Source organism: Plecotus auritus (genome assembly GCF_963455305.1).
Source record: "Plecotus auritus genome assembly, chromosome: 1".
Taxonomy (NCBI): domain Eukaryota; kingdom Metazoa; phylum Chordata; class Mammalia; order Chiroptera; family Vespertilionidae; genus Plecotus; species Plecotus auritus.
In genome coordinates, this window is record NC_137770.1 from 198,099,172 (window position 1) to 198,112,495 (window position 13,324).

General features: G+C 43.2%; 1 protein-coding gene and 1 pseudogene across 2 annotated transcripts in view; both read right to left on the bottom strand.

Annotated features, from left to right (window-relative positions):
- The window catches only part of SHROOM3 (shroom family member 3), a gene marked incomplete at its 5' end in the record, with an annotated part of 299,535 nt that overhangs the window by 278,710 nt on the left and 7,501 nt on the right, over window positions 1–13,324 (bottom strand). The gene's annotated exons all lie outside the window — the stretch shown is intronic.
- On the bottom strand, window positions 10,365–10,836 carry LOC308255732 (small ribosomal subunit protein uS8-like; annotated as a pseudogene). The gene has a single exon. The product of its transcript is annotated as a small ribosomal subunit protein uS8-like (transcript).

Genomic DNA, 13,324 nt, shown 5'->3' on the forward strand with positions numbered 1-13,324 from the left:
TAAAATGGCACAGCCACTGTGGAAAACAGTATGGCAGTTCCTCAAAAATTAAACATAAAATTACCATATGTTCCAGCAACTCTTCTTCTAGATATACTGTATATCAAAAAAGAAAAATTGGAAGAAAGTATAATGGACTGAACCTTTGATTCCTCCCCAAATTTATATGCATGGTTTTATTTGGAGTAAAGAAATAATTAAGGTTAAATGAGGTCATAAGGGTGGGAAAACAGTCTGAATTAGTGTCCTTATAAGAAGAGACAGCAGAGAGCACCCCGCCTCCCCTGCCACCCCCACCCCAAATCTCATCTTACTGCATCCCTATCTGCAAGCTAGGAACAGAGCTTTCACCAGAACCCAAATCAGCCAGAAACTTGAGCTTGGACTTCTAGTTTTCAAAAACTGTGAGAAAATAAATTTCTGTTGTTTCAGCCACCCAGTATTTTGTTATGGCAGTCAAAGCAGATCAAAACAGAAGATACTTGAATATTTGTACACATACGCTATTAGCAGCATTATTCACACTAGCCAAAAGGTGGAAATCCCACATGTCCATGAATATACAAAATACAATGGAACATTATTCAGCCTTATAAAGGAAGGAAATTCTGACATGCTACAACTTTGAGGACATTATCTATGTGAAATAAGTCAGTCACAGAATAAATATTGCATGATTTCACTTATGTGAAGTACCTAAAGTAGTCAAATTTATAAAGACAGAAAGAAGAATTGGGGGTAGATGTTGCTAAGTTTTGTGGAGAGAGGAATGAGTCCATTTGTTTAATGGGTCCAGATTTTCAGTTTGAGTAGATATATGTTTCCTTTTCTGCTGGGCATATACTTACAATTATAATTGTTGGATGATGTGGTAACTATGTAACATTTTAAGAAACTGCCACCTGTTTTTCCAAAGTTGCTGCACCGCTTTACATTCCCACCAACAATGTATGGAAAGGTTTATTTTTAATCTCCATGAAATGACAGCATAACCAGGACAAATCAAGGAGTTCTGACTAAAAAGAACACACCATTTCCCCTGCTTGAGAGATGGGAAAATGGGAGATGATCTGATTCTGTACTGTTTTTTGAATCTACATTCTATGCCAAAGGCTCCCTGGAGCTAGAGTGGGCATAAATGTGTTCAACAATCAATGCTCTGAGGTTGAAGTGAATACTGATTTGCCAAGACCTCCCCCATTATGAAATGTCCCTCCCTGTGCTCACACACAAGTACAATTTTAAAAATGCTTGTTAATTCCCACTAATCCAAAGAAGCAAATACTTATCTTCCTTGCCTTTTCTTTTTAAATAGAATAAAATGCTTATTGCTCCATTATTCAGAGTTCAGACTGCTATAAAACTGCTTCAACCAAAAGCAGGAACATTCCCTTTTACGTTATTATAATCAAGTAGGAATTTAGAAAAGGAAAGACTGAAAGCTTAGTTTCTCTTGAACTAACAAATTCATATAGCTGACAACATCAATTAAATTACATAAAATCTACTCATTATTCTATCCATTCAAGATCAAGTTGAGGTTTAAGGCAGACTAATGGCTGTCACATGAGGCCACTGTTTGTCAGTCTTCCGTGAACTCAAGCAAAGAAAAAAAAACAAGGAAATTGGAAAAGGACAACATGGTGAGTCGAAGAATATTCACATTGTGGGGAGACAGCTCCAAAAGAAAAGAACTTTCTTGTATTGAATTTGGCAGTGATACAAGTTACACAAGGAAACCACATTTCAGTGTTGAAAAATTATTCTGCTATTTTGAAGTTTGGATGGGGTGGAAATTATGTTATATTTTATTGCTTGCTTAGGTGCCAAACTCCACACCACTGCCATGTCATACTGTCAAATTTTCTGGACTAAAAAACAGTACATTGTTTACTTTCTTCTTGTGCTGTATTCAGAGTATGAATTGAGAAAGCAAAAAAGCAACATAAATAAAACTCTAGAAAAGAAACTATGCTCAGAGAGCCCCCAAAGAATCAGATGTAATTTTCTCTATTCTGCCCAGGGGGCCACATTTTTCTTAACCACTAACCTACAGAACCTATAGAATAAAAGAATGTATGGAGCAAAAGAGAGACTGGATCCTCCTCTCAGGGATGGGGGTGGAGGGGTAGGGGAGGAAGACAGGTGCCTGATTGAGACAAAGAATGTGACTCATCAACCCAATCATTGGGAAAAAGAGAAAGGCAAGCTCATCTGTGAGAGAGTAGGTGAGAGACTTGCAAAACTTCATATCTAGGAGTGAATTTCTCCTTTTCTTAGCATCTAAGAAAATGTTAGGTCTAAGCTGCTATGGGATTCCTTCTGCTTGAATTCCACAGTAGAGTGGAAAGACCAGACACTGGAAACAGAGCTACATTAGACTTTAGGTCTGGCTTTCGCTGAGTGAGTATTCCCTAAATGGGGGTTATCTTGGTTGGGCTTTCCCCAGAAGCAGACCCAGAGATAAGAATTCAAAGGCAAGTAGTTTATCTGGGAAGTAAAGAAAACTAAGAGGGACATAGGCAAAGAAGGCTTCGAAAGGAAGACAGTTCATACAAATGGATTATTAAGTCAGCTACAACATGGGCAAGTGCAGCTTAATTCTGCCAGGGCAACTCTAGGAGGTAGTGGGAAACACACACCTCAGAGCTTTCCCATCCAAGGGATGAGAGCGAGGGCTGTTTGTCTACCAACTCCACTCAGTCATGGGTTGAGCGTTCCTCCCAGAGTCATTAACCAGGTGGAAAGAGGAGGCAAAATAAAGTCCTTAAGGAAAGAAATGCAGATGGTGCAGCTGGAACTCAAGTCAATGTGTAAACATTGAGCCAGGAGCACCACTATGCAACTATGAATGCAATCCTGAAGAATAAGACTAATTCTTTTAATCTTCCTGCTGCTTATACTTAGGTCAATGACTGTATTACTGCATTGTTTTTTTACCTGCTGCTCTTTAGTAATCCTACCTAATAAAATAGTAATATAGTAATTGACCATCACTCCGCAACACCCACAGCCAATCAGGAGGGAATATGCAAATTAGCAGGACAAAGATGGAAGTGGCCATGGAACCAGCCGGAGCAAGTGGGAGGCTTGGGTTGCCCCTGGCAATGGAGGAAGCCAAGCTTCCTGCCTGCCTGGGCCAGCCACTGAAGGAGGGGCCTGCAAACGGCCCTCAGCCCCTCACCCAGGCTGGCCACGCCACCATCGGGGTGAGGGTCCCTGCTGGGGGGCATGGCCAGCCTGCAAACAGCCATCAGCCCCTCACATAGGCTGGCCAGGCACCCCAGCGGGGACCCCCACCGTGAAGGTGGTGTGGCCAGCCTGAAAATGGCCATCAGCCCCTCACCCAGGCTGGCCATGCCCCCCCAATGGGGACCCTCACCCCATGGGGGTGTAGCTGGCCGGCAAACTGCCCCAGCCCCTTGCCCAGGTTGGAACCATCCCCAGTGGGGACCCCCACCCCAATGGGGGCGTGGCCAACCTGCAAACCACCACAGGCCCCTCGCCCAGGCCGTCCCGCCCCCCAAGGGAACATTCACCCTGATTCGGGACACCCTTCAGGGCAAACCAGCCGGTCCCCACCTGTACAACAGGCCTCTATGTATACCAATATAAGGGTAATATGCTAATTAGACTGGGAGACCTTCCAGGAGACCTTCTGGACGTTCTTCAGGACAAAGCCATGGTGGCAGGGCCAAGGTAGAGGCGGTTAGGGGCCAAGAGGGGAGGGCAGTTGTGGGTGATCAGGTTGGCGGAGGGGGGCAGTTGGGGGTGAGCAGGCCAGCAGGGGGGTCCAGTTGGGGGCAAGCAGGCCATCAGTAGGGGTCAGTTGGGGGTGATCAGGCTGGCAGGGGGGGCAGTTGGGGGCGAGCAGGCCAGCAGGGGGCCAGTTGGGGGCAAGAAGGCTGGAAGGGGGGGGCAGTTGGGGGCAATCAGGCTGGCAGGGGGAGCAGTTGGGGGTGAGCAGGCCGGCGGGAGGGGGCAGTTGGGGGTGAGCAGGCCAGCAGGCAGAGTGGTTAGGGGCAATCAGGCAGGCAGGCAGGTGAGTGGTTAGGAGCCAGCAGTCCCAGATTGCAAGAGGGATGTCCAACTACTGGTTTAGGCCCGATCCCGCAGGCAGTTGGACATCCTCTGAGGGGTCCCAGATTGGAGATGGTGCAGGCTGGGCTGAGGGACACCCCCCCGCCCCCAGTGCATGAATTTCATGCACCAGGCCACTAGTTACTCAAAAGTGAGAATATGAAAAACAAAATAATCAAGGAATAGCAGGAAAATGTCAGGAATTTTCTGCCTTTATATTTCCAAAAGTTAACTCACTCTTCTATTCTGTTAATGTATCTTAACACACAACATGTGTATTTATTTCTGGGAACCAGCCAGATTCTGGGTCTGAATTCTAGCAGCTCATTTCCCAGTTCCTATGAAACAAGGCCTAAAAAATGTGACCTTCTCAGAGGACTACACACAAGATGACAAAAGCTTAAATTATACACATACGTCTTCCTCTATTAAAAATTTTAACTTTTCAAAGGAAAAAAGTAAGGCAATTCATTTTAAAAGTCTAATATTTTGCCCTAGCCTATTTTTCTCAATGGATGGAGCATCAGCCTGCGAACTGAAAGGTCTCAGGTTCAATTCCAGTCAAGGGCACATGCCCAGATTGTGGGCTCAATCCCCAGTGGGGGACTTGTAGGAAGCAGCCATGATTCACTCTCATCATGAATGTTTCTCTCTCTTTCTCCCTCTTCCTTCCTCTCTGAAATCAATAAAAAATATATTTTTTTTAAAAAAGAAGTCTTATATTTCTTTCCACCTTATAGCAAATATGTGGCTCAGGATACACCTTAATTCCCAAAGTGCTAGGCACTTTGATTAATCTGAAGAATGTCTATTCCACTTAAATTGCAGGTGTTTTGATTCCAAATTCATGTCATAGTTATTTTCATTTTTTTATTTTTTGTAATAGTTATTTTTAAATGTTGAGTCTTTAGAATTCTAGGATCTGTCTGAACCAGTTTTCCAGGAGCCAAGTATGGGTGAGGGATGTAACCAAGCAGTGGTGGCTTTGAGGGTAACGACTGTGTGGAAGTCCCAGGATTATGCCAAGTGACTGTACTATAAGGAGAGTCGGAAAGTATACCTTTCAGGGAAGATAAGTCCTAATGAGAGTCATGGAACAGTAAACAAGGTGGAGGAGCAGAACAGATGCACTATATTATGACCTAAGTGAGAGCTAGAAAGGGACAAACAAAATGACACAAAATTTGGTACAATGGACACTCCTCCATGAAAGTGCATCTGTTGTGGTGCTGATCTTATCACCAGGTCTCTTCACCAAGTTGGGGGCATGGACTTGCGATACCCCAGAAGAGTAGTGCTCTAGCTGTTGAAGCCCAAGTCTGATTTCCCATATTAACTAGATCCAGCCCCTGTTAGTATTAAACTGTTTAATGTTCATTTAGTGAATTAGTGTTTCTCCTTGGTAACAGGCCTGATTTGAGGGTTAAGGTTTTATCATGACTTCACTGTGCAATGGAATGTATCCGAGTCAAAAGGTAAGCCATAGGGTTTATGCTTGTGGGGAGGGGAGAGTTTAAGTCAGTTGAGGAGATAAGGGCATGATAGAAAAACAAAGGCAAAGATAATGACTATGTATAAAGATGAAAACACAACCAGATCCTAGTTGACAGACAACAATCAGAGAGGTGACTTGAGACCAAGGTCAGAACCTTGCAGAAGTAAAAGGCTTCAGCAGGAAGCAGGGCCTGGGAAGATGTAGGGAGTCCAATTTAATTCCTAAGGTTGTTGTCTCAGGAACACTGCTCATTTCATGGCACAAGCTATCTTCAAAAAAAAATTTTTTTTTTTAGAGAGGGAGAAAGTAAGAGGAGGAGAGAGATGGAGCGAGAGAAAGAGAGAGAGAGAGAAGCATTGATGAAAGAGAGACATCAATCAGTTGACTCCCATACACCCCCCAACCAGGGATCAAACCCACAACCCAAGTATGTGCCCTGACTGGGAATCGAACCTGTGACCTTCAGTACACGGAAAGATGCTCCAACCAACTGAGCTACACCAAGCAGGGTGAGCTGCCTATTTTTTCCACATAGTTCACACATCCCACTTCTTCCACAGTTTGTCATGACTTGGAACAAAGTAGATGGAAGGACTCTTTGGAACTATAAAATGACAATGCAGTTTTTACTTTAAAAATCATTTTTCAGGCTTCAAATTCAAAAGGTTTTAGATCAGCTCCTACCTACTTCTATGACCTTAAGCAAACTTCCAGGTTTGTCACCCACACAATGCAAATGAAATAGAACCTATAGCCCAAGAGGTTTATGAAGCTTATATGACATAGCATGCCTGTTACAGAGCAGGACCTCAGTAGAGTTAGTCATATGATGACAAAAGCAAACCCAGGAAATCGTGTTGACTCGAAGTAAAAAATAAGCTCCAAGAGATTGATAATTATGGGGTAGAGCAGGAGAACCTCTCCCAATTAATTTTCAAAAAAAGAATATTTACTGTTTATTTATACATCATTCCATAAATCACAATGAATTTTGACAGTTGACTTTTGGAAGGCCCTGTTGTGTTATAGACCCAGGAAGTGCTTAGAAACATATGAGAGGGAGAAGGAAGGTGGCTTTAAGAGCCAGCAATTAAAAAAAAACAACTCTCCCGCCCCCCCAAAAAAATCTCCCAGAGTTTAAATACATGCAATTGGTTATTCACTCTAAGTAGAGAAAGACTCATGGTGTGATATGCCCTCACACCCTACATTTAAATCCAGTTCAAGGTCCTTTCTACTACCTACAAGGTCCCATGTGCTTTAACCATGATAAACTTTCCATTTTCATATTATACCACTCTCTACTTGCTTATTGCTATATGCTAAAAATGTGTTCCCACAAAATTTATATGTTGAAACCTATTCTCCCAAAGTGATGGTATTTGGAGGTGGGGCCTTTGGGAGGTGATGAGGTCATGAGGGTGGAGCCCTCATGAACGAGACTCATGACCTTATAAAAGAGACTCCAGAAAGCTCCCTTGCCCCTTCTGCCATGTTTGGGCACAAGGAGAAAATACCATCTGTGGACCAGGAAGTGAGCCCTCACCAGATATTGAATCTGCCTGTGCCTTGATCTTGGATTTCCCAGCCTCCAGAACTATAAGAAATATCTGTCTGTTGTTTATAAGCCACCCAGTCTATGGTATTCTGTTATAACAGTCTGAACAGACTGAGACACTTACTATACTACAATAACACTGACTTTCTTCTTGTTTCTGAAACATTCCAAGACTTTCCTGCCTCAACCCAACTTACAAATCTCTTCATATGTCTATTTCTTGTTTCTCATCCATTAGGTCTTAGTTCAGATGTCAGCTTATCAGAAATCTCTTCTTTAATCACCCCATTTAAAGTTAACCTACTCCCCATACCTCCACCCTACACACACTACCACTCTAGAACCCATAATTTTTGGGTGTTTTTTTTTAATTTTTTAAAAAATATGTTTTTATTGATTTCAGAGAGAAAAGGAGATGGAGAGAGAAAGAGAAACATCAATGTGAGAAACATCGATCAGCTGCCTCCTGCACATCCTCTATTGGGGATCAAGCCCACAACCTGGGCATGTGCCCTGACCAGAATTGAGCCAGCGACCTTTTTGGTGCATGGGACGATGCTCACCAACCAGGGCTGGTTTTTTATTCTTTTTTTTTTTTAAATATATTTTATTGATTTTTTACAGAGAGGAAGGAAGAGGGATAGATAGTCAGAAACATCGATGAGAGAGAAACATCGACCAGCTGCCTCCTGCACACCCCCCACTGGGGATGTGCCCGCAACCAAGTTACATGCCCTCGACCGGAATTGAACCTGGGACCCCCCAGTCCGCAGGCCGACGCTCCATCCACTGAGCCAAACCGGCTCTGGCAGGTTTTTTATTCTTAATAACACTTACCAACCCTGAAATTATCATGTACAAATGTATTTATTGCCAGCATCTTTCTTCTATAAGCTCCATGAGGGCAGGGAATTATCTGTTCAGTGTTTCAGTGTGAAGTAGCAACTGTTGACCATGATACAGAAAATCAGCCAAGTATTAGCTTTGTTATGTGAGTTGCTAACTTCTGTTTGGTACCTACTATTCTCCCACCAGTTCATATCATCCTATCTAATAAAAGAGTAATATGCAAATTGACCACCACTCCCAAGACACAAGATGGCCGCCCCCATGTGGACACAAGATGGCTGCTACAAGATGGCCTGCAGGGGAGGGCAGTTGTGGGCAGTTAGGGGTGACCAGGCCAGCAGAGGAGGGCAGTTGGGGGAGACCCAGGACTGCAGGGGAGGGCAGTTGGGGGAGGGGGGAACCAGGCCTGCAGTGGGGGGCAGTTGGGGGTGGACCAGGCCTGCAGGGGAGGGCAGTTGGAGGGGACCAGGCCTGCAGGGAATGGAAGTTGGGGGGGACCAGGACTGGAGGGGAGGGCAGTTGGGGGGGGGGTGCCAGGCCTGCAGGGGAGAGCAGTTGGGGGGACCAGGCCTACAGTGGGGGGCAGTTGGGGGTGGACCAAGCCTGCAGTGGGGGGCAATTGGGGGGGAACAGGCCTGCAGGGGAGGGCAGTTGGAGGGGACCAGGCCTGAAGGGGAGGGCAGTTGTGGGTGATCAGGCCAGCAGGGAGGGCAGTTAGGGGTGACTGGGCCAGCAGAGGAGGGCAGTTGGGGGTGACCAGGCCTGCAGGGGAGGACAGTTAGGGGCAACCAGACTGGCAGGGAAGGGCAGTTAGGTGTGACCAGGACGGCAGGGGAGGGCAGTTAGGGGCAATCAGGCCAGCTGGGGAGCAGTTAGGCGTTGATCTGGCTGGCAGGGGAGTGGTTAGGGGGTGATCAGGCTGGCAGGCAGAAGCGGTTAGGGGCAATCAGCCAGAGGCAGGCGAGCGGTTGGGAGCCAGCAGTCCTGGATTGTGAGAGGGATGTTCAACCACCCGTTTAGGCCCGATCCTGTTGGACATCCCTCAAGGGGTCCCAGATTGGAGAGGGTGCAGGCTGGGCTGAGGGACACCCACCCCCCCGCCATGCACAAATTTTGTGCACTGGGCCTCTAGTCATATCATAACTCTGGATTGTGTTTTATCATTTCAAAGCACTATTGTGTAACTTGATCCATTTAATACTTATAGCAACTTCTTTAGGTGATAATGTTTCATTTTTAAAGATGAGGAAACTGAGGGCCAGGAAAGCTAAGTTACTTGCCCTTGGTCACATAGCCCATAGAGACTGTGTTTGACATGAAACATGTCTATTTTCACTCCAAGCCCTATAGTGTCTGGGATAGTGTATTTGGCTACACTGGACAGGCTTGCCTAAAATGAAAAGAAAAAAGATAACATAAGAATTACAACCCTAAAGCAACAGAAACATAGCAAAGAACATTTAAAAACAAGACTTTAGACAAATCTCATAAATCTCTAAGATAAAATGCAGTTTGAGACAGAAAAGGACATAATGACTAGATGCATGAATGTCTGAGGAATGAAAAAATGCAGTTGATGTAAGAGCAAATTCAGACTCAGATGCCCAGGACAGAGTGTACTGCACATTGGTCTGCCAAGTTAGAAAAGCCTCCTGTGAAGGCAGCAAAGATTTGTTACTTCCATCCTACAGATCAAGATACACAAGTTCTCTTGTGTGGGAAAGTCATTAGAAAAGCGGGGAGAAACAGTGCTCAGATTTAGCAGAGAGTCTGCCTCTATTTGTTTCATTGAAGGGCCTGGGATGGGTGAGAGATGGATGGACTCCTGGGATATGCCATGCAGGAGAATAACGACTCCACAGCTCTTTGGATCAAGATGTTTGCTACTGGGAAGTACATCAAAGGGAGAGATGTGGAAGAAACTGTCTGTGAGTTACTTCAGATCCAGAAAGTCTTTGGGGGTTTTTTTTTTTTTCAAAGATTGATAGAAAGTCTCTCATTATGTGTTTCCAATCACATTGTGGTTTTACTGAAAGGAAACAAATATTTCTTAAATTGTATTCCTTACATAAGAGAGAGTGCCTTGGAAATAAATATTAGCTTTAAGAGAAAGAGGAATTCTTATTGATGCTAGGATCCATTTGGCACGCAATCTCATCATGTTACTTGAACAAAAGCTATTTCCAACAGCATTGATAGAATCATAAGCTTAGTTTGTGTCTAAAACACCTAATACTTTAAGCAGAGTTTAACGGGTAACTTCTAAAGGTTAAATTAAAACATGAACTCCCTTTCCCCCCAATCTAATTCAACAGACATTTACCAAACATTAAATGTGTACAAGACATCATTATATTGAAAGTCAAGCTCAACCTAGCTGCCTTATTTTTGTTGTTGTTGTTCCTTGTGGCATTTTATTTGCATGTATGTATGGATTACATCCCTAGAAAAAAGAATTTCAGGATTTTCCCTCCTGTGTGTTTTCTTCTTGTTTCTTCATGATCCATGATGCCTGCGAGTTTGCCAATACAGTGAAACCAAATAGTGAAACCAAGCAGGTTGTTCTGCCATTTTTCTAGATCTTTGAGTTGCACATCAAATCTTGGGCTGATTACTCCACACTTGTTTAACCTGCCAGTGAGGTTCACAACAATTTTTCCAGCTCTGTGGTCATCAATTATTTCAAATTTGCTAGTGTAACCATGCTTTATCATCACAGTTAGAAATCAGATGATGACTTTGGAGCATGGCCTAATAAGAATCTGGTGTTTGCCTCTTTTTTCCGAATTGTTGATACACTTGAGAGCATCAGCCAGGACATCCATACACATTATGGCGGCCGGAAGGGTGGAGGAAAGAGCTTGCCTTATTTTTTTAAAACAGGTTTTACCAGTATTGTGTTTGCATACTTCCCTCAACATCTTTCTCACAAAGATTTTATTTTATTTTATTTTTTTAAGGAGATTATTTCTTTTCTTTTCTTTTTTTTTAAATATATTTTATTGATTTTTTACAGAGAGGAAGAGAGAGGAATAGAGAGCTAGAAACATCAATCAGCTGCCTCCTGCACACCTCCCACTGGGGATGTGCCTGCAACCAAGGTACATGCCCTTGACCGGAATCGAATGCGGGACCCTTCAGTCCGCAGGCCGACGCTCTATCCACTGAGCCAAACCGGTTTCGGCATCTCACAAAGATTTTAAAGAAAATCCCTTATAATATTCATTTATCTTCTTTATTCATTAACACATTTTTATTTTCATCATTGCTATGCATAGTTTTAGCACTGTGGGTAACAGAAAAAAAGAAGAAAGGAAGGGAGGAAGAGAGGAGAAAGGAAAGGTCCTTAGCTTCTAGACTGGGTTAACAGCCTAACAGGGGAGCTAGCATTCATACAAAACTATGAATGGTACAACTAGAAAGCAATTATGCCCTCACCAGCTGAGCTTTACACCCACACACACAATTTGTTTGCTAAGGCAGAAACCATCTTGGCAAATAAATTAACTTTACTGGGTCTCAGTTTTCTCTTTGTGTAATGAGGAAGCTGGATTAGATGACTGCAGAGATTCTTTTACTTATTTGTTTCTCACCATATTTGACATCTCCTAGTATATACTAAAAGTGTCAGACTAAAATGTCTTTTGTAAATTATTGTTTCCTTTTGAAGTTAAGATATATAAGTATCCAACATTAATCTAGAATGGGACAGGCCTTGACAGTCTAAGGGTGAGATTCTTTATAGCTCTACACTTCTATAAGGCAAAAAAATAAACACACACACACAAAATAAACAAACAAATAAACAAATGATAAAATCCTATAAGGCATTTAACATTTATTGAGCATTTTTCGTGTGTGAAATAAGAAGTATTTTGCTAGGAGAAGCAGAATATACAGGTAGAGTAATACTCATTTGATATTGGCAGGATTCCAAATGCAAACAACTGCATGTATTAAAAGAGGCAATGAGCAGAAGGAGGAACTAATGCAAATGCATGACAGAGAAGGATGAAACAATTAAAGAACAAGTAAATTAGTTTAAGGACACTAGAGACAGGAGGCTGCTTGGGTATGAAGGACAAAGGATGTTACAGGAAAAAGCAAGAAAGGTAAGGAGAGAATCTCAGAAGGGACTGACTATCGTGAAAGGTCAATAATAAGCTGCTCTAGCTCGGTACTTGGAAAAGATGACCTGAGGTGAATCAGCGCAAGGTCCTGGGGAACTGCCTAAAAATCAGTTTCACATTGAACTCAAAGACCATGCCTGAAGAGCTGGTAAAATAAGCATTGCTTTAGTGCAGAAGAGATGGGCCAAGAGAGACTGTATGGCTGCTGCTGCTGTGCTGAAACTAAGGAGCTATAAGGCTGTAAAGTATTGAACTGGACAGATGAATAAGAAAATTCAGAATTGAGGAAATCTCCATGTGTCATCCAGACAATTTAAGTATGTTCCAAATGAGTAATTCCCTAACCTATGGACTGGTTATATTTCCAAGGCTTCTCACAGGGCAGTAAAGCAATTCATTTCATTCTAAAATGGCAGATTGATTGGGATGTTTTGGATGATTCTCTCCAGAGGAGGAATTATGAGGAGGACTCATATCACTAAGGCTAGAAGAACCCAATGAAAGAACCCATTTTAAAATCTGAGTAGTGTCAGCCAACAGGAAGCCAGGGGACATATGTTTGAGGGTGCCTCTGACTTCACATAGCAGACACGCACATTACTGCCCCCCTCCCCCTGCTTTAGATAAAGCAATGAAAGATGGAGATGGGATAGGGTTAGTGAGGCCAGCCTTGGTAGATAAGACCTAGAGGAAGGCTGTGATTTGTATTGATAGGAAGAGGAGGATGGAGTTATAGGTGGAAGAAGACATTTCCTGGAAAGTGGGGTGATGATGTGGAAGATGGAATCAATAGGGTTTATATAGGAGATGGCACAGAAGAGAGTCTAGACAGAGCAAAGATACCTCCTATGGCAGTGGTCGGCAAACTCATTAGTCAACAGAGCCAAATATCAACAGTACAACGATTGAAATTTCTTTTGAGAGTCAAATTTTTTAAACTTAAACTTCTTCTAACGCCACTTCTTCAAAACAGACTCACCCAGGCCGCGGTATTTTGTGGAAGAGCCACACTCAAGGGGCCAAAGAGCCGCATGTGGCTCGCGAGCCGCAGTTTGCCAACCATGGTCCTAGGGGATGGGAATCAGGAGTATGTGCTCTAAGTGTCTATAATGTAAGAGACCAGGGCAAAGGCCTACCCCTAAATCTGAAGACTAGAAGTTTTTTAAAACACAAACACAAGAAAATATCTATACTTTTTTCTATGAATTACAT